Here is a 26619-nt window from a genome sequence, read left to right as displayed (position 1 = left end):
TCCTATCAGACTCTATCTTCTTCAGACCTTTGTCACTTCCACCTATCACCTCCCAGCTTCTGACGTCATTCCCACTCTCCCCTTCCCCTGTCGTCCCTCCCTTACCTGGATCCACCTATCACTTGCCAGCTCCTGCTCTACCCCTTCCCTCTACCATTGACTGTCCATCTCCCTCCATAGATGCTGCCTGACCGGCTGAGTTCCTCCAACATTTTGTGTGTTGCTCCAGATTCCAGCATCTGGTGTCTCTCGTGTCACCATTTGTTCTGCAGCCTTTTACGCCTTGGCAATTCAAGTACACATCTGGATAATTCTCAAATGTTATGAGAGCCTCTGCCTCCCCCAATGCCTGAGGCAGTATGTTACATTCACAAGCACCTCTGGGTGAAAGATTTCCTCCTCAGATCACCTGCAGTCCTTCTGATGTAGGTACTCCTACAGTGTCGTTGGACAGAGAGTTCCAGCATGAGCAAGGAAAGACAATCTATTTCCACCAGGAGGATAAACAACCGCCTTCAGCATCCTCTCCCCGTCCCACATCCCCAGCGTTAAGGCCAACAACATTGGGCAAGCTATGTTGTTCACACCAGACTCCCAGAACAGGTGTCCTATTCCGGGCTCTGTCACAGAAAGAGGTTACCAGGAGGACAGAGAAAGATTCAAGGATGTGCTCAGAGCCTCCTTGAGAAAATGCAGTTTCCCCACTGACTTCTAGGAATCTGACCCAGGACCACAAAGTGAAGAAGGAGCAGTTGGGGTGGTATTGAGAACACGAAGGACATGCTTTGGGAGCACACAGTGACCCTGCAACGTCAACCACTTCCTGCTCCATCTCTGAAAGAGTCTATGGTGAGGGGGGGTAAGTTCAAAGGAGAGGTGCGGGGCAAGTTTTTTGCACAGGGAGCGGTGGGTGCCTGGAACTCGCTGCCAGGGTTGGTGATGGAGGCAGATGCGATAAAGGACTTTTAGATAAGTGCATGAATGTGCAGAGAATGGAGGGACATGAACATTGCATAGGCAGAAGGGATTAGTTTAATTAGGCGTCTAATTACCAGTTTAATTAGTTTGGCGCAACATTGTGGGCGGAAGGGCCTGTTCCTGTGATGTACTGTTCTATGGTTCCCGTGGTAACCAAAGCAGAAGCAGGACATCCTCAATCCCCAGGGACTGCTGAAGATCGTGACCTGGACTACCTGTCTCGACCTGAAACGTCAACTATCCATTCCCTCCCCGCCTCCCCCCCCTCCCCCCAGATATGCTCCTCCACCTGCTGAGTTCCTCTCCAGAAGTTTTTTTGCTCCAGATTCCAGCATCTGCAGTCTCTTGATCTGCCGAAGAGGAGATTGGTTTACCTGCATATGTAAAAAAATAGGAAACCCTTTAAAAACTGTGCTCTTGAAAGAACAATGAAAACTGAATGTACTAGAAACAAAACAAAAGCAGTCCTCGCTTTGATAAAAGGATTATAATTGTTTCTGGGATGTATTACTTTACTAAGAGTATTACATTAATGCAAATTGAAGCTGATTAGCCAACTGAGGAGAGTAAGAAAGCGAGAGTGATTTGAACAATTAGTTTTAAAATTCATTTCCAGTTTTTATTCTTAGGGGTTTTGTAATGATTTACATTAACCTTGCAACTGTTATCCCCTTTGATACATCACACCTCACAACAGGCGACAACTTATAGAGACGTGTGCAGCGTGAGGTTAGTGTGTTTTAGTGCTGGATGGCAAACCACCTTCACAAACTGAGCAGCCCTCATGTAAAAACAAACAGAAGTTCCTTTCCACAGTCCCTTGCAACCTCCCCAAAACTGATTTGTTACTACTGAATGAATTTCACCACTGTTACTTCAGGAGGGGAATCCGTTGTCCTTGTCTGGTGTTTATGTGACTCCACAAACACCAGCATGATTTTCTCTGCAACTGCAAGCCACTCAGTTTGTGCACAGCAAGCTCACATACACAGCATTATAATAGAGACCAGAAAAAGTCTTTTTTTATTTATTTTGGTGACAATGATTGAGGGATGAACATTTTCCTGCAAATCAAGAATGGAGTATCGTGTTCAGTTTTTGTCACCCTGCTATAGGAAGGATGCCTTTAACCTGGAAAGAGTGCAGAGGAGATTTACGAGGATGTTGCCAGGACTCGAGGGACTGAGTTATGGAGAGAGTTTGAGCAGGTTGGGACTTCTTTCATTCCATGCTGTATGGCTGTCTGATTCTGTGACTCTGTGACACATGAATGATAGAGAAATGGAGGGCTATGTGGGAGGGAAGGGTTAGATAGACCTTAGAGTAGGATAAAAGTGCATTTACTTAAATGCGAGAAGCATCAGGAATAAGGGAAATGAATGAGAGATTGGATAAGTACATGGGACTACGATATTGTGGCAATTACAGAGACATGACTGACATAAGGGCAGGAATGGATATTGAATATTCCTGGTTTTCAGTGTTTTAAAAGGGATAGGGAGGGGGGAGAAGAGGAGGAAGGGTGGCGATACTGGTCAGGGACACTTGTTACAGCTGCTGAAAAGGTAGATAATGTAGAAGGATCCTCTCTAGAGTCAATATGGGTGGAAGTTAGGATCAAGAAAGGGGCAGTTACCCTCCTGGGAATATTCTATAGGCCCCCCGGTAGCAGTAAGGATACTGAGGAGCAGATTGGGAGGCAGTTTTTGGAGAGATGCAAAATAACAGGGTTATTACCATGGGAGACCTCAACTTTCCAAATATTGATTGGCACCTAGTTAGTGCCAAGGGTTTAGACGAGGCGCAGTTTGTTAAGTGTGTCCAGGACAGATTCCTGACACAGTATGTTGACAGGCTGACTAGAGGGAATGCCATAGTAGATCTAGTTTTAGGTAATGAACGGGGACAGGTGACAGATCTATCAGTGGGTGAGCATTTGGGGGACAGTGACCATTGCTCCATAACCTTTAGAATTGTCATGGACAGGGATAGGAGCAAAGAGGACGGGAAGATATTTAATTGGGGAAAGGCAAATTATGAGGCTATAAGGCGAGAACTTGGGAGTGTAAATTGGGATGACATTTTTGAAGGGAAATGCACTATGGAGATATGGTCGATGTTCAGGGATCTTTTGCAGGATGTTAGGGGTAAATTTGTCCCGGTGAGAAGGAATGGTAGGGTGAAGGAACCATAGGTGATGAGAGAGGTGGAACAACTAGTTAGGAAGAAGAAGGCAGCATACATGAGATGTAAGCTGCAAGGATCAGACAGGGCTCGTGAGGAATATAGAGTAGCAAGGAAGGAACTTAAGAAAGGGCTGAGGAAAGTGAGAAGGGGACATGAAAAGGCTTTGGCGAGTAGGGTTAAGGAGAATCCCAAGGCTTTTTTCTCGTACGTGAAGAGCAGAAGGATGGCTAGGGTAAAGGTAGGTCCAATTAAAGACAAAGGTGGAAGGATGTGCCTGGAAGCTGTGGAAGTGGGTGAGGTTCTCAATGAATACTTCTCTTCAGTATTCACCAAGAAGAGGGGTCTTGATGATGCAGAGGACAGTGTTGCTGAGGGTAATGTTCTAGAGTATGTAGATATCCAGAGACAGGATGTGTTGGAGCTGTTAGAAAATATTAGGACAGATAAGTCCCCGGAGCCTGACGGAATATTCCCCAGGCTGCTTCGTGAGGCGAGGGAGGAGATTGCTGAACCGTTGGTTAGGATCTTTGAGTCCTCATTGTCCACAGGGATGATACCGGAGGATTGGAGAGTGGCAAATGTTGTCCCCTTATTCAAAAAAGGTAGTAGGGATAGTCCAGGGAATTACAGACCGGTCAGCCTTAAGTCTGTGGTGGGTAAGCTGTTAGAAAGGATTCTCAAAGATAGGATCTATGAGCATTTAGAGAATCATGGACTGATTAGGGACAGCCAGCATGGCTTTGTGAAGGGGAGATCTTGCCTCACAAGCCTGATAGGGTTCTTTGAGGAAGTGACCAGGAAGGTTGATGAGGGTAGTGTAGTGGATGTGGTCTACATGGATTTTAGTAAGGTGTTTGACAAGGTTCCACATGGTAGGCTTCTTCAGAAGGTCAGAGGCCAAGGGATCCAGGGATGCTTGGCCGTGTGGATTCAGAATTGGCTTGCCTGTAGAAAGCAGAGGGTTATGGTGGAGGGAGTACATTCGGATTGGAGAATCAAGAACTAGAGGGCATAGGTTTAGGATGAGAGGGGAATAATTTAATAGGAACTTGAGAAGCAACTTTTTTCCACAAAGGGTGGTATGTATGTGGAATGAGCTGCCAGAGGAAGTGGTTGAGGTAGGTACAATGACAACATTTAAAAGACAGTTGGATAAGTACATGGACTGGATAAGTTGAGAAGGTTACGGATGGGGTATCTTGGTCGGTATGGACCAGTTGGGCCGAAGGGCCTGTTTGTCTGCTATATGACTCTATGACTAGAACTTAATGCAACAATTAGGAATCAGAGGTGGTCTTGGTGCAGGAGTATGGTGGTGAAGTTTCCAGAACTGTGTCCTGACACCTGGACTGTTGATCCAAAGTTGTGTGACTGCTTCCACAGCTGCTGGTGAAGTTAAATACAAGCAATGATATAAACCTGGATTAAAACTGGTATTAGCAATGGTGACTGTGGAACCTCTGGAGCTTTGGAAAGCACAGATGGTTCACTTATGTCCCAAAGATAAGGAAACTTTCCATTGTTGCTCAGCCTCTGTGTACACTTAATGTTCCTCTGTAATTGCAATCCACTCAGTTCAAGAACGGGTTAGGACGGGCAATATATGGATGGTCACTGAGTGGATGTCCACAGGCTGCAGCTTTATAGAATTCTGGTTAGGCCAGATCTGGAGCATTGCATTCAATTCTGGTCGCCCCATTATAGGAAGGATATGAAAGCTTTGGAGAGGGTGCAGAGGAGATTTACCAGGATGCTGCCTGGATTAGAGGGGCTGTGCTATAGGGAGAGTTTGGACAAACTTGGGTTGTTTTCTCTGGAGCGGAGGAGGCTGAGGAAAGACCTGCTAGAAATTTATAAGATTATGAGAGGCGTGGATAGAGTGGACAGCCGGTATCTTTTTCCCAGGGTTGAAATTTCTAATACCAGACAGCATGCATTTAAGGTGAGAGGGGGTAATTTGCAAGTAGATGTGTGGGGCAAGATTTTTACACAGAGAGTGGTGGGTGCCTGGAATGTGCTGCCAGGGCTGGTGGTGGAGGCAGATACGATAGAGATGTTTAAGAGGCTCTTAGATAGGCACATGAATGTGCAAAGAATGGAGGGGTATGGACATTGTGTAGGCAGAAAGGATTAGTTTAGATCAGCATCTAATTAGTTTGGCACAACATTGTGGGCCGAAGGTCCTGTTCGTGCTATGTTCTATGTAACCTGTGTCACAACACAGAAGCAGATTTGCAACCAATACCTCAAAGTACCCTAAACATTTCCAAAAAGCTGACCAACAGAATAATGTTCCATCCAGGTCACTTGGGCAGTAATTTGCACCTTGGGCAGGTTCTGTCTGAACTTCATCTGACGACTCATTGGTCGTGTGAGGGAGTCGGGAGATTTCACACAATGACAGCTTTTACGTTTTCTATGCAGCAAGATAAAGGGTTTTTGCTTCTCTGCAGTCAACATCCGAGACTGGAACCCAATGATCTCGACTGAAACTTCAGTGGAGTATCTACAGAGGAGGTACCTTTCAGGTTCCATCTGCTGGTTGATGTAAAATTCCATTCCTCTCTTTGTGGAATCAAGATTTAGTGGGTTATCTTCAGGATAAGAAGGCACCAGGTAAGATGAAGGTGAGGTGGGCCTTCTTCTTTCTGAAGGTGGCGAACCTTTGAAATTCTTTAACCTAGAACACCATGGAGGCAGAGTCATTGAATAAATTAAAGGCATAAATACATTTTCAGTCTGCAGAAGATTATAGGTTTATGGGGAACGGGAAGCTGAGGCCAAAATGGGATCAGCCAAGATCTTTTTTAAATGGTGGAGCAGAAGGGAAGGACCTTATGGCCACACACCTGGCTTCCCCTTCCCCTACCTGGCTTCATCTGTACATCATCTGTTTCCACCTATCACCCACCACCCTCTAAACACCTCCCTCCCCCTCCCCCATTGGGCTCGGGCCCCATCTGACCATCATTCCCCACACACCTGGATCCACCTATCACCTACCAGCCCCCGTCTCACCCATCTGCACTCTCAGTTCTGATGCAAGGTCTCAACTTGAAATGTTGATCGTCCCTTTGCCCCTCCACAGATGCTGCTTGACCCACTGAGTTCCTCCAGCAGTTCGTTTTTGGTCCATTTCTCTTCCAAAATGGAGGCACAGGAGACTGCAGAGGCTGGAATCGGGAGCTGGAGGAACTCAACGGGTCAAGCAGCATCTGTGGGAGAAAAGGAATTGTTGACATTTTGGGTCAAGAACCTGCATCAAGACTGAGAGTGGAACGGCGAGAGGGCCGGTATAGAGAGGAGAAGGGGAGTGGCGAGAAAGGAGTCTGAGATGATTGGTGGACTCGGGAGGGATCACTTTGTACGAAAATGGATTTTTTATTCTAATTGTGTTCTTTCTTGTAAAAATTGTGTATAATTTATGTTTAAATTATGTTTTTCTTGTGAATGCTGCTTATCTGATGCTATGTGCCTGTGATACTGTTGCAAGTAAGTTTTTCATTGCACCTGTACACACATGTATTTGTGCATAAGACAATAAACTCGACTTTGATTAGTGTAAAAATGGGTGTTTGGTGGTTGGTACATTGACTGAAGGGACCTGTTCCCATGTTGTACTTATTTATGATTCTATAATTTTATGATGTACCATAATTTTGATTCTAAATAGATGTGTTCAAAGAGTTCTATGATCAATTTGCAAATATATAAGATAAGATATCTTTATTAGTCACATGTACATCAAAACACACAGTGAAATGCATCTTTTGCGTAGAGTGTTCTGGGGGCAGCCCGCAAGTGTCGCCACGCTTCCAGTACCAACATAGCATGCCCACAACTTCCTAACCCCTACGTCTTTGGAATGTGGGAGGAAACCGGAGCACCCGGAGGAAACCCACGCAGACACGGGGAGAACGTACAAACTCCTTACAGACAGTGGCCGGAATTGAACCCAGGTCGCTGGCACTGTAATAGTGTTACGCTAACTGCTACACTACCCTGCCTGCCCTACACTACTGTGCAAAAAGACCTTATTATGAGCCATTCATGGTTACCTAACTGGTTTAATGAGTCCCCTGTTTAGTGACCATCTATCGATAAGGATTCAGAGTCTTTGATGTGCTTTTAAGTGTGTTACTACTTTTGATCAGGAGTTTTGATGAGGAACATTTTCTGCTGGGATCAGGCTGCAGAATGAATAACATGTAAGGCTTCAGTGGTATCATGAGAATGTCGAATGATTGTGGTGCATCCAGATCAGAGCTGATTTGCCCATGTATCCTGTGCTTTGAAGTGAAGAAATGTGCAGACAAGCCAATGGTTTTGTCTGCTATAATCACCGGTGACATCCATTACCCCTGCTTTAAGCAAACTGTTTCAATGGGCACATAGGCTCACCAATCCGTACAAATCAGCAGGCATCATCCCACTGTAAAACATCATTCATTTTCTTTGACACAGAGAAGGCGATTAGTGTGGCTTGAACACCAAAGTTTAAAAGGGTTACCGCATTGCATAACTGGCGTCCCAAATGCAAAAATCCCTTACTCAAAAGTTTAAGAAGTTATTACAAGCCTTGAAGTGGTAAACTTCCTTCTAGCCACTAATATAATGGCACTGCACTCTTAAACAGGCATTTTAAAAACCCCAGGGAACACAGACACATAACAATAAAAAAAAAATTAATAACTGAACAAAGCAAATAAAATTTAAAAGAATACAGAATAATTATTGTGGAAATAGATTTTTTTAATTTGTTTTTTGTAAAGACTTTTTTTGCATTCTTACATTGAATCCTGCTTATTGTCCAATAAGATTGAACAATCAGGTTTTAGTGCAAATAAAAATCCTGACATACACACAACATAGAACAGTAGAGAACAGGAATAGGCCCTTCTGCCCACAATGCCTGTGCAGAGCATGAGGCCAAATTAAACTAATCCCTTCTGCCTGCACATGATCCACACCATCCATGCCCTGCATATTCTTGTGTCTGTCTAAAAGCTTCCTGAACATCACTTTCGTATCTGCTTCCACCACTCCCCCGGCAGCCCATTCCAGGCTACCACACTCTGAGTAACAAAACTTGCCCCACACATCCCCCTCTTACCCTAAAGCTATGCCTTCTCATAGTCAACATTGCTATCCTGGGAAAAAGATTCTGGCTGTCAGAATCTGTGGAGTATTCGCAGCTTTTTCTGTTTTTAAAAGTTTGAAAAGAACAAGTACTTAATGCTTTTTTTAGCATTATACTATTTTAAAGTAACAAGGATTATATCCTGTCCTGTCCTGGTCCAAGCACGTAGACGCCACGGCCAAGAAAGCTCACCAGCGCCTCTACTTCCTTAAGAGGCTAAAGAAATTTGGCACGTCCCCTTTGACACTCACCAATTGTTATTGATGCATCATAGAAAGCAGCCTATCTGGATGCATCACAAGTTGGTATGGCAACTGCTCTGCCCAGGACCACAAAGAAACTGCAGAGAGTTGTGGACACAGCTCAGCACATCACGCAAAACAGCCTCCCCTCCATGGACTACACTTCTCGCTGTCTCGGTAAAGCAGCCAACATAATCAAAGACCCCACCCACCACGGACATTCCCTCTTCTCCCCTCTCCCATTGGGTAGAAGATGCAAAAGCCTGAAAGCACGTACCACCAGGCTCAAGGACAGCTTTCATCCAGCTATTATAAGACTATTGAACGGTTCCCTAGTACAATAAGATGGACTCTTGACCTCACAATCTATCTCGTTATGACTTTGCACCTTATTGTCTACCTGCACTGCACTTCCTCGGTAACTGTAACACTTTACTTCGCATTCTGTATCGTTTTACCTTGTTCTCCCTCAGTGCACTGTGTATTGAGTTGATCTGTACAATCGGTATGCAAGACAAGTTTCTCACTGCACCTCCATACAAGTGAGAATAATAAACCAATTCCAATTCCAATTGTCTCATTGTCTCACGCCACCCAGCTTAGGTACCCGGTGGCATTTTTTCATCACCGCTTGGGTAATTTGCTGGAACTCTTCCCCAATTCCTGGGCAAGGGGTATGGCATATCAAGGAGATGCTGTCAGTACCTTCCCAGAACATAAACACAGCCTCGTCAACTTTGTCCACATTTGCATAAGCAATTTTAAGTAATGCTTTTCATCAACAACTTTCAATTATATTGCACCTTTAATGCAGCAACACCATTAAAGATGCTTTACCAAACAAAAACAGAATGCTGAACCACACCAGGGGTATCTCCTATGTCTCAAAACACCTGAAGGAACTCAGCAGGTCAGCCAGCATCTGTGGAGGGAAATGGACAGTCGATGTTTTGGGTCAAGACACTTCATTTGGACTGATCTGGACCAGTCCAAATGAAGGGTCTCGACGCGAGTGGCCAAGTAATCTACTAACCTGCACATCACTGGGACATTGGAGGAAAGCCATGCAGTCAATTAGTAATTAGTTTATTATTGTCACATGTACCAAGATACAGTGAAAAGCTTTTGTTTGGTGCCACCCAGGCAGATCAATCCATACAAAAGTACATTGAGGTAGTACAAAAGGAAAAAAAATGAACAGAATACAGAACGTAGAGCTACAGTTACGGAGGAAGTGCAGTGCAGGTGAGCAAATAAGGTGCAAGGGCTGTGACGAGGTAGATTGGGAGATCATGAGTTCATCTTTAGTGCTTAAGAGGTCCGTTCAAGAGTCTGATAACAGTGGGACAGAGAACGTGCAAACTCTACACAGACAGCACCCAAGGTCAGGATTGAACCCGGGTCTCTGGAGCTGTGAGGCAGCGGCTCTACGAGCTATGTCACTGTACTGCCCCATATATAGCTGACTCTTAATTGTCCTCTCAGTTAAGAAGTATTATGGGATTGATATTAAAATGTCAGTATTGCTAATAACATTGACATCCCATAAACAAGCAAACGAATAAACTTCTGACAGTACAGCACACCCTCAGTGCTGCACTGCAGTGAGAGCCCCGATCTCTATGCTTAAGTCTGTGACATGGGAACTAACATCAGCTGCATTACTGCCTTAACTCAGCAACCCCATCAAATTAGAACTGTAATAAAAACTGAGAATGTTGGAAATTCTCGGCAGGCCAGGCAGCATCAACAGAGGGGGAACCGAGTCAACATTTCAGATCAATGACCCGTCACCAGAAACTAGGGTTGTGTTGTTCCAGCCCAATTGCTCCCCGCTGTCCCCCTGTCCAAGCCTTGCACCCATGTTGGGTGTGAGAGCGTTAAGTGGGATGAGCCCAACTGATGAAAGCTAATAGAGTGATGGGAGATAATAGAAAGAGAAGAATAAATAAATAGTCATCCACATGTGAAATTATAAACATAACCACGTCAGCACCAATTTAACAGCCACATAAAGAGCTGTCGAATAAATATACTGAGGGGTGAAGGGTTATAAAGAGAGTCATTGAAGCTCCATATAAATTAGTGGTGCATGGTAATACTATCTTCAATGAAGATTTATCGCCTTAAATGAGAAGATTAATTGTTCTTGTCTCAATCTATTTAAGTTTCATCCTTCCCTTCCCATAGATCATACTGGGGATTATTTGTAGACAATTACTTTTTAATTCAGTTCATGTGTAACTTTGGGACTATCGATCAGTGGTGAACGAAAAACTTGGATTAGCATGGTGCCTTTCCCAACCACAGGTCTCCTCCAACCTGTGAAGCACTTTGTGTTATTCCCATTAAAGTTGTGGGCCCTGAATGTTTACTGATGCACTGCATCAATGGTCTTTTTGTCTCATTTACTCAAGGAATGTGGCATTGTTGGTGTCTATTATCCATCTCTAATTGAATGAGGAGTTTGTTAAGCATCAGTTATGTTGGTGGTCTAGAATCACATGTAGACCATAGAGTTACACAGCATGGAAACAGGCCTTTCAGCTCAACTCATCCATGCCAACCCATTTGTGTGGATTCAGAATTGACTCACCCATAGAAAATAGAGGGTGGTTGTAGATGGAGCGTATTCTGATAGGAGGTCGGTGACAAGTGGTGTTCTGCAGGGATCTGTTCTGGGACCCCTGCTCTTTCTCATTTTTATAAATGACTTGGATGGGGATGTGGAAGGGTGGGTTAGTAAATTTGCAGATGACACGAAGGTTGGTGGTGTTGTGGATAGTGTAGAATGTTGCTGTAGGTTACAATAGGACATTGATAGGATGCAGAGCTGGGCTGAGAAGTGGCAGATGGAGTTCAACCCAGAAGAGTGTGAAGTGATACACTTTGGAAGATTGAATTTGAAGGCAGAATACAGGGTTAATGGCAGGACTCTTGGCAGTGTGGAGGAACAGAGGGATCTTGGGGTCCACGTCCATAGATCCCTCAAGGTTGCCACGCAGGTCGATAGGGTTGTTAAGAAGGCATATGGTATGTTGGCCTTCATTAGTCAGGGCATTGACTTCAAGAGCCGCGAGATAATGTTGCAGCTCTATAGAACTTTGGTTAGACCACACTTGGAGTATTGTGTTCAGTTCTGGTCACCTCATTATAGGAAGGATGTGGAAGCTTTAGAGAGGGTGCAGAGGAGATTTACCAGGATGGTGCCTGGTTTGGAGAGCATGTCTTATGAGGATAGGTTGAGTGAGCTAGGACTTTTCTCTTTGGAGAGAAGGATGATGAGATGTGACTTGATAGAGGTGTACAAGATGATAAGAGGCATAGATCGAGTGGACTGTCAGAGACTTTTTCCCGGGGTGAAAATGGCTAACACGAGGGGACATCATTTTAAGGTGATTGGAGGAAGGTATAAGGGGGATGTCAGAGGTAAGTTTTTTTTAACAAAGAGAGTGGTGGGTGTGTGGAACGCACTGCCAGCAGAGATTGTGGGGGCAGATACATTATAAGATATCTTTATTAGTCACATGTACATCGAAACACACAGTGAAGTACATCTTTTGTGTGGAATGTTCTGGGGGCAGCCCGCAAGTGTCGCCACACTTCCGGTGCCAGCATAGCATGCCCACAACTTTCTAACCCGTATGTCTTTGGAATGTGGGAGGAAACCAGAGCACCCGGAGGAAGCCCAAGCAGACACGGGGAGAATGTACAAAATCCTTACAGATGGCAGCCGGAATTGAACCCAGGTCGCTGGCGCTGTAATAACGTTGCGTTAACCACTACATTAAGAGACTCTTAGATAGCCACGTGAATGATAGAAAAATAGGGGGCTATGTGGGAGGGAAAGGTTAGATAGCTCTTAGAGCAGGATCAAATGTCGGCACAACATCGTGGGCTGAAGGGTTTGTGCTGTAGTGTTCTATGTTCTATGTTCTATTTGCCTACCTGAGCCAGTCCCATTTGCCTGCATTTGGCCCATATCCCTCTAAACCTTTCCTAACCTTGTCCCTGTCCAAATGTCTTTTAAGCATTGTAATTGCCAGAATGGTAATCCCCGAAGCCTGAAGGATATGTGTGAAACAGATGGGTTTTTCAACAATCTGCCATTTCATGGTTGCCGTTAATGAGACTATCATTTCTTTTATATTGCAGACATTAAATAACTTGAATTCTTTATAATTCCCATGGCGGAGGCAAACTCACACCTCCAGATCATTGGTCCAGGTCACAAAATGCTAATTCAGTCACTTAACCGGTTTGCCACTGCACCCTCTCAGAGGTGTAATGACCAGCCAAGCACGGAATGGGAATGGAGTGTTTTGGAATTCAAGAGCTCAGGGCCTTGGTGGCTGGGCCAGTGATGGAGTGAGGGAACTCAGGGATGCTCAAGAGGCCGGAATTCCAGGTGCATAGAAGGTTGGAGGGTGTTAGGGAAGTGGTTACAGAGAGGAAGGGTGGGTGGGGAAAGGTTTGAAACTCGGATGAGAAGCCGGTGTGGGTCAGAGGGTCGTGGGTGAACAGGAGGCTGTGCGAGGCATGGTTTTGGATGAAGTGACAGTCGCTCTCTCTCCTCCTGCTTCTTGCCCAAGACCTACACAACTAAAGCCATTCAAGTATTGGTTCAGGATTTCTGTTAAAGGGGTCACGGTGTGGCAGCTGGTAGAATCGCTGCCTCACCGCTCCAAGGACCCGGGTTCAATCCTGACCTCGGGTGCTGTCTGTGTGGAGTTTGCATGTTCTTCCCTGTGACCACGTGGGTTTCCTCCGGGTGCTCCGGTTCCCTCCCACATCCCAAAGGCGTGCGGGTCGGTCAATTAATTGGTCAGTGTAAATTGCATCCAGTGTGCAGGTGGGTGGTGGAATCCAGGAGGAGTTGTTGGGAATATGAGGAGAACGTGTCACAGGCCCTCCTCCGGTTTATGAGCACCCGGCTTAAGGATATGTGAACTAGTGTGTGGGAGATGGATGGGGATGGATTTGCAGGCACCTTCTGCCGGGTGGGAACGGGGCATTTCCTCGTGCCTTCTCTCCCCCCACCACGTCCCACCCGAGCCACAACAGTCGGGGGCTGGGTGGAGCCGAGCAGAGCCGGGGGCGCTGAGCAGACTCACTCGCTCACTCACTGAGTCAGTGAAGCCCGGCTGGCGGCCGTTCTTCCCGTGCCTGCTCGCTCCCCCGTCACCAGTGTCCTTGTGACCCTCTCCCACACACTCTTTCTGTTCATTTCCGAACGATGGACAGTTTGGGTTATGAACTGTTCTCAGGAACAGAACCCTGGGAGACTGCCAGGAGGGGGATAATTAAAGGGGGAGTGGGATCACTCCATTAAGTGGCATAGATTTAATGAGCAAAAACTCCCTCCTTCTATGGCAAATGGAAATATGGGTCCTCGGACAAACTCTGCATAAAAGCCACAAAAGAGCCTAATGCAGAGATTTCCAGTCATAAGTAAACAGGAATGCTTTGACAGTCACTTAAGCCACAAAGCAGGGCCGAACAAGCTCTCAAAACCGTCAAATGTCTGTGACCTGCAGAAACTCTCCCCAGCCGCCCGCCATTTCTGCGGCCAGGAGGAGTCGGTGCATCACGTCTACATGAGAGGCTGCAGCCTTTATTTGAGTGTCTGAAGGGGCAGCTCCTCACGCTTTGGCTGCACTTCAGCCCCACGCTCCTGATCTTCGGTCACCCGGTGCGGAGGGGCGGTGGTTGTGGGTCACTGGGGGGATCTCCTGGTCAGTTTTTGCTCCTGGGCCTGGCCAAGGTGGCCATTCACGGGTCCAGGTGGCAGGCAGTCGAGGGTTCTGTCCGAGCCGATTGTCTGCCCCATCTTCCTGGGCTACGTCCGTGCCTGTTGTGTCCCTGGAGAAGGAGCACATGGTATCCACGGGTACATTGGGGGCCTTCCAGGACCAGTGGGTACCACAGGGAGTCAAGTGTGTTCTGGATGGAGACTACTGTGTTGTAATTTGAAGCTGTTGACTGTAAATTGTGTGAATCATGGAATACTGTAGTTGTGTAATAATGTGAGGCTGTAATCACTGAATAAATTTCCTTTGAAAAAGGAGGAAAAAACTTTATGCAGAAATTTTCAGAAACAGTCAACAAACTTTAAAAATGAAACATGTTTTTAAAATTAACAATAATAAAACCACAGAAAATAACGCCAAAAAAAACACGTAATGCAAAAGCTGGAGTCTGCTGCAGCGGAAGTATTTGTCCAGTTCTGGGGCCCGCTCTTCAGAAAAGACGTAAAAGTGAGAGTGCAGATGAGATTTACCAAAATGATTCCAGGAAGGTGGGACTTTACATGTGTGGACAGACGAGAGAAGCTGTGTCTGTGTTGTTCTCCTTGAGACAGTTGTGAAGGGATCTGAGGGTGGGATTTAAAGTCATGAAGGGTACAGACAGAGAGAGTAGATGGGGAGCACCTGTTTCCATTGATGGGTCAAGAATTAAGAGGCATAGAATGAACCAGGGATAGTACCCCAAAACCTCATCCTTAATAATGGACTCTAACACCTTCCTAACTAGTGGGAGCTGGCATGGACTTGATAGATCAAGTGTCTGCCTTCTATGTTGAAATAAGAAAGTAAGAGGCAATGGAGTGTGACCAGTTGGATTGTTCTTGCATAGAACCACTATGGACTCAACTGGCTGAATGGTCTCCTTTTGTGCTGGAACCACTCTGTGAATTATTAAATCAAAACATCATAAATAAACTGATTTCTCTCCCTGGCAATCATTCTTCTCCATAAAAATGATTGGGGTCACAGTGTGTACGCCAAGCCTAACCCGACACAGGATCAGTGGGTGAGCTCCCCAGCATAAATGCTGAGAGGTCTGTGTTCCAGCGCTGGAGGAGCCCGGTGTAGTCATCAGCAATGTGGAAGCTCAGTGCTTCTGTGTGTGTGTGTGCGTGCGTGCGTGCGTGCGTGCGTGCGTGCGTGCGTGTGTGTGTGTCTGTGTGTGTTCCAAGCAGCTAGAGCATTAGAATGTTAAACTCTCCGTGTGGAGCTGCTGGCTTTTAAGCAAAGATTTCCAGCAAACAAGGTAGATTGTGAGGTCAAGGGTCCATCTTATCTTACTAGGGGACTGCTTGATAGTCTTATAACAGCGGGATAGAAGCTGTCCTTGAGCCTGGTGGTACGTGCTTTCAGGCTTTTGTATCTGGACTCTTGTATCTACCTTGTCATGACCTTGCACCTTACTGTCTGCCTGCACTGCACTTTCTCTGTAACTGTAACACTTTATTCTGCATCCCGTTGTTGTTTTCTCTTGTGCTACCTCAATGCACTGTTATAATGAAATGATCTGTATGGATGGCATGCAAAACAAAGTTTTTCACTGTACCTTAGCACATCTGACAATAATAAACTAATTTACCAATTTACCTTCTGCCTGATGGGAGGGGGGAGAAGAGAGAACGTCCAGTTTTCAGAGTATTCAGTTTCCTCAAATGATTATCACTGCCCCTTGTTCCATCTATTAACAGTTCCTCACACATCTAGCCTGAGTGTGGCTTGAGTCCACTACCTTTCAACAGCAGATACATTAACTTTGATCTTCCTGGGGGCTTAGTGGACAGTGAGAAAGGCTATCAAAGCTTGCAAAGTGATCTGAACCAAATGGGAAAATGGGCTGAAAAATGGCAGCTGGAATTTAATGCAGACAAGTGTGAGGTGATGCAATTTGGGAGGACAAACCAGAGTAAGACTTACACAGTGAATGGTAGGGCTCTGAGGTGTGCGGTAGAACAAAGGGACCTGGGAATGCACATCCATAATTCCTTGAAGGTGACATCACAGGTAGATATGGTCACAAAGAGAGCTTTTGGCACCTTAGCCTTCAAAAATCAGGGCACTGAGTACAGGAGTTGGGATGTGATGTTGAAGTTGTGTAAGGCATTGTTGAGGCCAAACTTAGAGCATTGTGTGCAGTTCTGGTCACCTACCTACAGGAAAGATATCAATAAGCTTGAAAGAGTGCAGAGAAAATTTACACGGATGTTGCTGGAACTTGAGGACCTGAGTGATAGGGAAAGGTTGAATAGATTCAGGCTTTATTCCCTGGAGTGCAGGAGAATGAAGGGAGATCTTATAGAGGTATACAAAATGATGAGGGGTATAGATACGGTGAATGAATGCAGGCCTTTTCCCCTCAGGTTGGGTGAGACGAACTAGAGGTCATAGGTTTAAGGTGAAAGGTGAAATATTGAAGGGGAATCCGAGGGGCAACTTCTTCACTCAGAGAATGGTGCGAGTGTGGAATGAGCTGCCAGCAGAAGTGGTGGATGCAGGTTCAATTGTAACTTTTAAGAGAAGTTTGGATAGTTACATGGATGAGAGAGGTATGGAGGGCTATGGTCTGGGTGCTGGTAGATGGGACATGGCAGGAAGCCAGGCTGGCATGGACTAGATGGGCCAAAGGGCCTGTTCCTGTGCTGTAGTACTCTATGACTCCATAAATCCCTTTAAATTCCCAGTGTTGCTGACTTCCCATTTCATTTGCTGATTTGAATCCAAGCTCACTCATGATTTCTGCTCCTACAACAGAATATTTAAAATCTTGTTACCTGCATCCCCATTTATGTTTTACAGCCACTGCAATGTAACCTCATTAACGGTGACATTTTGTCTCATTTCTTTGTACACTTTGGGAGCTGTCTCTAAGTTCCTTCACTGATATTTTGAACATAATGAGAGAAATATTTCTCCGTCTTTCTGTGTCTAAGTGATCTGTGAATCTGTTTCTTTTATAAATGAGTTTACAAATGCATCCCAGATGGTTCCCACAGAGGATCTACTTCTAACCTTTATTCATTTATAGGACATGGGTATCCTTGGAATGTCTGGCATTTACTGACCTTCACTCTGGTGATGTGCAGGAGAGTTGGGAGGAGCTGTTGTTCTCACGTTCCAGCTGCCCTCAACCCAGGAGGAGATGGGGGACGTGGGTCCAGGAAAGCTTGTAGATCGGACACACTGCATCCATGGCTTGCCCATGGTGAAGGGAGTGGCTGTAGAATGACCAAATGAACTCCTAATCTGCCTGAAAACCTACATCATCTATTGGCTTACTTGCATTTCCAGAAGAGGCATCAAGCTGTCAGTACAACCTCTTCTGACAATTCTGGAATCTCAGCATTGTAACAATACAGAAGGAGGTCATTCAGCCCATCAAAGCTATTATGCTATCAACTAGTATAACGATTCTATCAGGCCCATTCCCCGCCATCCTCCCTCAAGTGCCTATCCAATTCCCTTTTCAACTAACACACAACAAGCTGGAGGAACTCAGCGGGTCAGGCAGCATCTATGGAGGGAAATGGACAGTTGACGTTTCAGGTCGAGACCCTTCATCTGGACTCGACTGACAGAGGGGAGATAGCCAGTATAAAAAGGTGGAGGGAAGGGATGGAGCAAGAGCTGGAAGGTGATAGGTGGATTAGGGGGTGATAGGAGAGAACAACAGCTCCTCCCAACTCTCCTGCACATCACCAGAGTGAAGGTCAGTAAATGCCAGACATTCCAAGGATACCCATGTCCTATAAATGAATAAAGGTTAGAAGCAGATCCTCTGTGGGAACCATCTGGGATGCAATTGTAAACTCATTTATAAAAGAAACGGATTCACAGATCACTTAGACACAGAAAGACGGAGAAATATTTCTCTCATTATGTTCAAAATATCAGTGAAGGAACTTAGAGACAGCTCCCGAAGTGTACAAAGAAATGAGACAAAATGTCACCGTTAATGAGGTTACATTGCAGTGGCTGTGGGATTAAGGGGTGATAGGCAGATGAGGGCGGTGGGAATGACCTAAGAAACTGGGAGGTGATGGGTGCAAGTGACAAAGGGCTGAAGAAGAGGGAATCTGATAGGAGAGGTCAGTGGACCATGGAATAAGGGGAAGGAGGTGAGGAGAGGAGCCAGCGGGAGGGGGTGTGTGGGTGATGGACAAACGGAGAGGGTGGGGGAGGGGGAAGAGGTGGGGTGACGGGGGCTGGTGGGATAAGGGAAATGAAGGGACAGTGGGGAGCGTTTACCAGAAGTTAGAGACATCGAGGTTCAACCAGAAGTTAGAGACAGCAAAGTTCAACCAGAAGTTAGAGAACCTGATGACTCCTTTTGAATTGAGTTTGTTTCTCCCAGCCATACAGGCAGTGAGTTATAGATCATTACCACTGTTTCTGAAACAAAAACTTTTTCAAACGTCCCCCATAACTTGCCACAATTTAAAATCTGTGCACCCTGTCACCTTGGCGGTTGCTACCCTTCATTGTTTCCTGGTTAAACAACGCTTTGAATTTTAAAGTTCTCATCCGTGGCTTTAGGTCTTCAGTAACCTCAGTCCTCCCCACCGTTGTTGCCTGCTCCAACACTACATCCTCTAAAGTAACTGTCCTCCCTCAGCTCTGTGGTCAGGCATGAGTTTAATTGCTCATGCCTCTTTTCTTCCCTTTCATAGCTTCTCTCTCCTTTTTTCTACTGTTTTTCTCTCCTTACCTTTGACCCATCCCCCGGTGGATCTGCTCTCCTCTCCTCCCCCGCACCTGCCCGTCACTATCTCTTACCTGCATCTACCTATCACCACCCTCTGTCCACCCTTCCTCCCCTCATCTGTCCACCTATCGCTGCTCTGCTTTTCACTCCTGTATATTGGGCTTCCCCCTTTTCCTATCTTCAGTCCTGAGGAAGGGTCCTGACCCGAAACGTTGACTGCCTGCTTTTCTCCACGGATGCTGCCTGGCCTGCTGAGTTCCTCCAGCATCATCGTGTTTTTCATCTAGATTCCAGCATCTGCAGTCCTTTATTTCTCTAATCGCTCTCCTATTGGCTAGGACTTACCAGGGCCTTAATCTCTGGAAGTTCTCCTGCCCCTTTCCTCTCCACCTCTCATTCCTGCTTTAAGATGAACTCATAGCTTGGATCAGGCTTTTGATTCTCTCCCTGAGTATCTCCAGTCTAGTCTTGAATCAGGAGCCAGAAACAAACTGCTGGAGGATCTCAGTAGGTCAGGCGGATCTGTGGAGGGAAATGGAGAGTTGACGTTCGGGTCGGGACCCTTCATCTGGACCTTTCATCGTTCCGGCATCTGCAGTCTTGGGTCTTCCATCAGGTTCAGTTTGCCAACCATCTTGCAAAGCACCTTTAGAGGTTTTGCTCTGTCAATGATGCTACAGGTATATAAGCTCCGTGGCAATTGTGTATACCATTAGAATTAAGAACACATACCACCGGGCTCAAGGACAACTTCTATCCCAGTGTTATAAGACTTTTGAACGGACCTCTTGTACGATAAAGATGAACTCTTGATCTCTTAGTCTACCTCGTCATGGCCTTTGCACCTCATTTGTTCACCTGCACTGCACTTTTGCTGGAACTGTGACACTATATTCTGCATTCTGTTTTCCTTTAGTACTACCTCAATGTACTTATGTATGGAATGATCTGTCTGGATGGCACGCAAACAAAGCTTTTCACTGGATCTCAGTACATGTGACAATAAGAAACCAATTACCAAATGGTAAAATGGATTTTTTTTTCTTTTTATCCTAGTGGATTGTGATTTCTCATGTAGCCTGAGCTTCACTGCATCACACGTACTACATCTGTACCTTATTCCCACACTCATACCTTCACCATTATTGCAACGTCTACCCCCAAAACACAGATCATAGAGGAGGGAGCACAGAAGCTGGCCCTTTGGCCCATCAAGTCCACGGCTTGCTGCTCAGCAGAATCAAACACCAATTTTTACACCAATCCTACACTAATCCCATCTTGTTCCCCCTGCCCTAACTCCCATCCACTCCCCCCAGATTCAACCACTCACCCACACTCTGGGGGAAATTTACAGCTGCCAATTAACCCACCGACCCACACGTCTTTGGGATGTGGGAGGAAGCCGGAGCACCCGGAGGAAACACATACAGTCACAGGAAAAACATGCAGACTCCACACAAACAGCACCGGAAGTCAGGATTGGACCCAGGTCTCTGGTGCTGTGAAGCAGTAGCGCTACTAACTGAGCCACTGTGCAGAGAGGACACATGCAATCTTTCTGCTAATCCATCATGTCAACCACAATCTCTTATGACCTCTCGGAACTGCACCCCACTCACTCCTTCACCGGCTAATTCAGCGCACATAAGGTGAGCTCACACCCTGAGACAGCTGATCTCAGCCATGCCTTCTTTAGAACCACTGTGTTTATGGGGTGCAATAGCCTTTTGGTTATGTTCCAAGACTAACAGCCCAGAGACCAAGCCTAATGATCTAAAGAGTTCAATTCCCACCACAGTAGCTGAGGAATTTCAGCTAGGTAAGAAAATGTGGAATATTAAAGGATATTGAATCAGTAGTGGTGACTGGAGGATTGTTGTAAAAATCCATCAGCTTCACAAATGATTGTTGGGGAAGGAATTTCATCCTTTACATGGTGAGTCCAGTCTGACAGCCATGTGGTCAACTGTTAACACTGTCTTCTGAAATGGTTCAGCAAACCTCTCCATCCTTATCTTTCTGTGGCAAATACACTCCATGACAGAATAGATAAAAGCTGCCACATGGAGTTATCTTAATCTAGCCAATGGTCACTGAGCCTTGTGTGTACATCAGCGTCAAGGCATGTGAGCTGATGTGGCGTCTACTGGTAAGATAGGCCACTTTGAAGATGTTACTTAATCCAACCGCCCAAGATTTGGGCCACATGTTCTCACCATCTCCTTGTGGCATTTGATAAATTGGTTTATTATTGTCACACGTACCAAGGTACAGTGAAAAGCTTTGTTTTGCATGTCATCCATACGGATCATTTCATCACATCAGTGCATTGAGGGAGTACAAGGGAAAACAGTGAAAGTGCAGTGCAGGTAGACAATAAGGTGCAAGGTCATAACAAGGTAGATTGTGATGTCAAGAGTCCATCTTATCATACAAGGGGATCATTCAATAGCCTTATAACAGCGGGATAGAAGCTGTTCTTGAGCCTGGTGGTACGTGCTTTCAGGCTTTTGTATCTTCTACCCGATGGGAGGGAGTTAGAAACATAGAAAAACTACAGCACAATTCAGGCCCTTCGGCCCACAAAGCTGTGCCGAACATGTCCCTACCCTAGAAATTACTAGGCTTACCCATAGCCCTCTACTTTTCTCAGCTCCATGTACCTATTTAACAGTCTCTTAAAAGACCCTGTCATATCCGCCTCCACCACCGTTGCCGGCAGCCCATTCCACGCACTCACCACTCTCTGAGTAAAAAACTTACCCCTGACATCTCCTCTATACCTACTCCCCAGCACCTTAAACCTATGTCCTCTTGTGGCCACCATTTCAGCCCTGGGGAAAAGCCTCTGACTATCTACCCGATCAGTACCTCTCATCATCTTATACACCTCTATCAGGTCCCCCCTCATCCTCTGTCACTCCAAGGAGAAAAGGCCGAGGTCCCTCAACCTACTTTCATAAGGCATGCTCCGCATTCCAGACAGCATCCTTGTAAATCTCCTCTGCACCCTTTCTATGGCTTCCACATCCTTCCTGTAGTGAGGCGACCAGTTGAAGAGAGAACATAGGAGGTGGGAGGGGTCCTTGGCTGCTTTCCTGAGGCAGCAAGAAGTGTAGACAGAGTCCATGGAGAGAAGGCTGGTTTTCATGATGTGCTGAGCTGTGTCCACAACTCTCTGCAGTTTCTTGCAGTCTCAGGCAGAGCAGTTGCCGTACCAAGCTGTGATACATCTAAATAAGATGCTTTCTATGGTGCATCTACAAAAATTGGTGAGGGTCAACAGGGACATGCCAAATTTCCTTAGCCTTCTGAGGAAGAAGAAGCACTGGTGCACTTCCTTGGCTATGATATCCACGTGGTTGGACCAGGACAGGCTATTGATGATGTTTACACCTGGGAACTTGAAGCTCTCAACCATCTCCACCTCAGCACCATTGATGTAAACAGGAGCATGTGCACCACCCCTCTTCCTGAAGTCAATGCCCAATTTTGCTTGATAAGTCTTCTGTGAAGCACAGTAGGACTTTTTACATTGTTAAAATTGCTCTATAAATGCAAGCTTTCATTGTTGTTATCGACAAGGTTAATGCCAACTTTGGTGCCCTAGGATACTCAGCAGGCATTAACCAATGAAGGCTCCAATCAATCCTTCCTTACCCCACTCAGCTGAGGTGCTGGAGAGTGATCAGTGGCTACTGAAAGTCAAGGGTCAATCTGTGAATCCACGGGAGTCGGTGGATAAAAATGTTGTGGCAAGAAATTGCTTCACTGGCTTGGGCAGCGTGGTGGCATACTGTGCCACACAGTGGTAGATGATTGTATTACCACCCACCATCCTCTGCATGGGGGAAATTCCAACCAGGACCTGCCAAAGCTGAGAGAAGGTGGGAGATAGATTGGGTAGCAGGAGGGGCAGATTAGGGCACTTGGCACCTTGGTGGCGTCCTACCTATCTTTTAGGGATCAGCCCCTGTCCGCCACTGCTGCTTGTCTGGAGATGGTCACCCACATCCCCATAGTCGAGTGAAGTCAGCCGTTTCAAGGGAAAGAAGAAAATTCTTTGAAGAGTGGTTTTGAAAGGAACCTTTTTCTCAAGTATTCAATGACGCAGTTTGGTGAGGGTTCTGTCTTTTGGCTGATCAGTTTTTGACAGCACCTTCCAAACCCATCAGCAAGTTGGTGAGGCCGCATTTGGAATATTGTGTTCAGGTTTGGTCACTCTGCTATAGGAAAGACACTATTAAAGCCGGAAAGAGTACAGAGGAGATTTATGAGGATGTTGCTGGGACTCGAGGAATGTGTTATGGAGAGAGGGTGAGTAGGATAAGACTTCTTTCGTTAAAGCATAGGAGAGTGAGGGTGATCTTATAGGGGTGTATAAAATCATGAGGAGCACAGGTAGGGTCAATACACTCGGTCTTTTCTCAAGGGTTGGGGAATCAACTAGAGGGCACAAGTTTAAGGTGAGAGGGGAGAGATTTAATAGGAACTTGAGGAGCAAATTGTTGACCCAGAGGGAGTGCCAGAGGAAGTGGTTGAGGCAGGTACATTAACAACATTTAAAAGGTACTAGGACAGGTACATGGATAGGAAAGGTTTAGAAGGATATGGGCCAAACGCGAGCAAATGGGACTTGCTTAGATGGGAACATTGGTTGGCGTGGACAAGATGGGGCCGAAAGGCCCATTTCCGTGCTGTATGACTCTCTAACTCTACGAAGAATGAGTATTTCAAATGCACAAAAACCCCACCCCCAGCAGATTCCCCTTCAGGTTACACACCATTCTGACTTGGAAAAATATCACCACTCTTCCATTGCTGTGTCCCTCCCCAGGAAATCCCTTCCCAGGAACATGGCAGAAATCCCTTCACCAGACAAAGTCACCACCATTTTCTCGAGAGCAATAAAGGATAGGCAATAAATGCTGGCCTTGCCTGTGACGTCTGCATCCAATGGATTAATTTTATTAAAAGGCTCATTTTCAATCCATAGGGTATGTCCATTCAGTTACCTTCTATTACTGTAGTTTACAGAAGCTGCTTCCTCTGGTCAGGACAACAAGGTCACAAGAATTGGATGTTTGGGACTGAGAGAAAGAGGAAGTTTGGGTTGTGGGTCCTCAGGCACTGAGTCTATTCAAACCTGAGATGGATCAATTGATTGTCATAGGAACAGGTCACAAAAGTGAAACATATAACAAATCCACCATAATTCTGGCTGGAAGATCTCCCTTTCACCAAAACCATGTTGGTTTTGCCTGGCTTTGAGTTTATATTTGTACCCCTACATTACAAAGGGGTTGCATTCATAGAAAAGCATCCAGTTCATGATATTTCATAACACAAACCTGTTTTTAAGATAAGATTTCTTTATTAGTCACATGTACATCAAAACACACAGTGAAATGCATCTTTTGCGTAGAGTGTTCTGGGGGCAGCCCGCAAGTGTCGCCACGCTTCCGGCGCCAACACAGCATGTCCACAACTTCCTAACCCGTACGTCTTTGGAATGTGGGAGGAAACTGGAGCACCCAGAGGAAACCCATGCAGACTTGGGGAGAACGTACAAGCTCCTTACAGAATGTGACCAGAATTGAACCCGGGTCACTGGCGCTGTAAAGCGTTATGCTAACCACTACACTACCGTGCTCCCACGGAAACCCATGTTATAAGTGGAGATGCATTCCTATGGAAAGTTTTTCACTCAACAGTAATGCCCCATTGGGTGTGCGGTCTATAAGCAAGGGAGGCAGAATATCAAGGTAGGCAGAATAGAAACCATTGTTGTTTTAATTAACTAGAAATGGATGCTATATTGTCCGATAAAGTATCACTGTACAATTATCAATAGAAGAGAATGCCTTGTCAGTTTCCAAAGCAAATCCCTCAACTGGCGTCCCACTGTGAACTGGCACCATGCAATCGTTGTCCTTGGTAAACTACTTCAGTTCTCTGTGTATATATTCTGTTTATTTGTTTATTTATTTTCAGATAAACTCTGTAAGAGTGAATTTTTAATCTGCATCTCAAATTTTTGGGAGTGATTTGTGAATTCCGTAAGAACGAGTTTCCGTTACTTGAACAGCTGGGGTACACTGTTTTTGTTTAAGTGCTCTGCTATAACCTCCGTAAGAATCCTAGTAACATTAGCAATTGGTTATTGTAACCTATACAAGAAGCCCCTTGCTGCCCTTTCATTCAGTATTCTTTGGGAAGGTACAACTGAATTATATTTTCAAACAACCCGGCCAAAGAAATCCCCATAACTAAATGTAAAAAACTTCAGAAAACTGCAGATGCTGGAAATCTGAAACAAAATTAACCCATTCGGCCATTTGGTCTTAACCTATCAGAGATATTCCTTTTTTCTACCCAAACCCCTCCCCCTCCTTCTCTCCTACTGAAACCTGACCTGTATTTCTCTCTGTGCCGGTTCTGATGAAGGGTCCTGGACCTGAAACGGTGACTGTTTCTCTCTTCACATATGCTGCCTGACCTGCTGAGTGTTTCGAGCATTTTCTAGCTCAAGCCTCAAAAATCACCATGCTATTCATCGACCTCAGTGATCAAACAATGACACGTTGCTAAAGCACAGAGAGTGAACTTGAAACATCTTTTGAACCCAGTGGAGTTACTGGCATATTATTGCTGGATCCTTGCCATCATTAACACCAAGAGAAGGAAAGGTAGCAAGAATTAGTAGGATTTGAACAGTGATGGACTTGTAGAGAGACGACTAGGAAATGATTGGTTTATTATTGTCACATGTACTGAGATACCATGAAAAGCACTAGTTTTGCAATGCCATCCAGACAGGTCATGCCGTACATAATTACATCAAGGTAGTAAAAAGAAAACAGAATGCAGAATATAGTGTTGCAGTTACAGAGAAAGTGCAGGACAGGTAGACAAATAAAGTGCAAGGGCCACGATGAGGTAGATTGGGAGATCAACATTTCAAGAGTTCATCTTTTAGTGTATGAGAGGTCCATTCAAGAGTCGATAACAGCAGGACAGAAGCTGTCTTTGAGTCTGCTGGTTTGTGCTTTCAGACTTTTGTATCTTCTGCTTGACTGGAGAGGGGAGAAGAGAGAATGTCTGGGGTGGGAGGAGTCCTTGATTATGTTGGCTGCTTTCCCGAGGCAGTGGGACGTGAAGACAGAGTCAATGGAGGGGAGGCTGGTCTTTGTGATGGATTGGGCTGTGTCCACAACTCGCTGCAATTTCTTGAACAAACATTTGGGAGACCAGCGAGACGGATTTTCCGGCTGCTGCAGGGCTGCAGGGATCTTCTGCTGTGTGGGAACTCAGTCCGTGCCCGCATTTCCGACTTGCAAACTGTCCGGGTTACAAACCGTTCACAAGAATGGAACCCTGCTGTAATCTGGGGAGGACCTGTCATAACTCAAAGAGAAATGAAAGAGCAGGGAGGGAGAGAACGAAAAGCAAAATATGACGGATGGGACAGAAAGTAAAAGGAAAATTGTGTGGCAGAAAGTGACATCCAAAGTAAGTTAAGAGTCAGACTTAAAGCTCTCTATCTAAATGCACACAGCATTT

General features: G+C 45.6%; 1 long non-coding RNA gene across 1 annotated transcript in view; it reads right to left on the bottom strand.

Moving 5' to 3' along the window:
* Window positions 1-1270: 1270 nt before the first annotated feature.
* LOC127567557 (uncharacterized) overlaps window positions 1271-26619 on the bottom strand; it is a 44230-nt gene continuing 18881 nt past the window's right edge. Inside the window, exons 2-3 of the long non-coding RNA XR_007955909.1 lie at window positions 5687-5845; window positions 1271-1352 (exon numbers count right to left, since the gene is read on the bottom strand). This is a non-coding gene — a long non-coding RNA (uncharacterized LOC127567557). The remainder of the gene's footprint in view (window positions 1353-5686; window positions 5846-26619) is intronic.

This window comes from Pristis pectinata, chromosome 2, assembly GCF_009764475.1.
Source record: "Pristis pectinata isolate sPriPec2 chromosome 2, sPriPec2.1.pri, whole genome shotgun sequence".
Taxonomy (NCBI): domain Eukaryota; kingdom Metazoa; phylum Chordata; class Chondrichthyes; order Rhinopristiformes; family Pristidae; genus Pristis; species Pristis pectinata.
The sequence above is the reverse complement of the archived record's forward strand: the minus strand, read 5'-3'. Positions and strand labels throughout refer to the sequence as shown.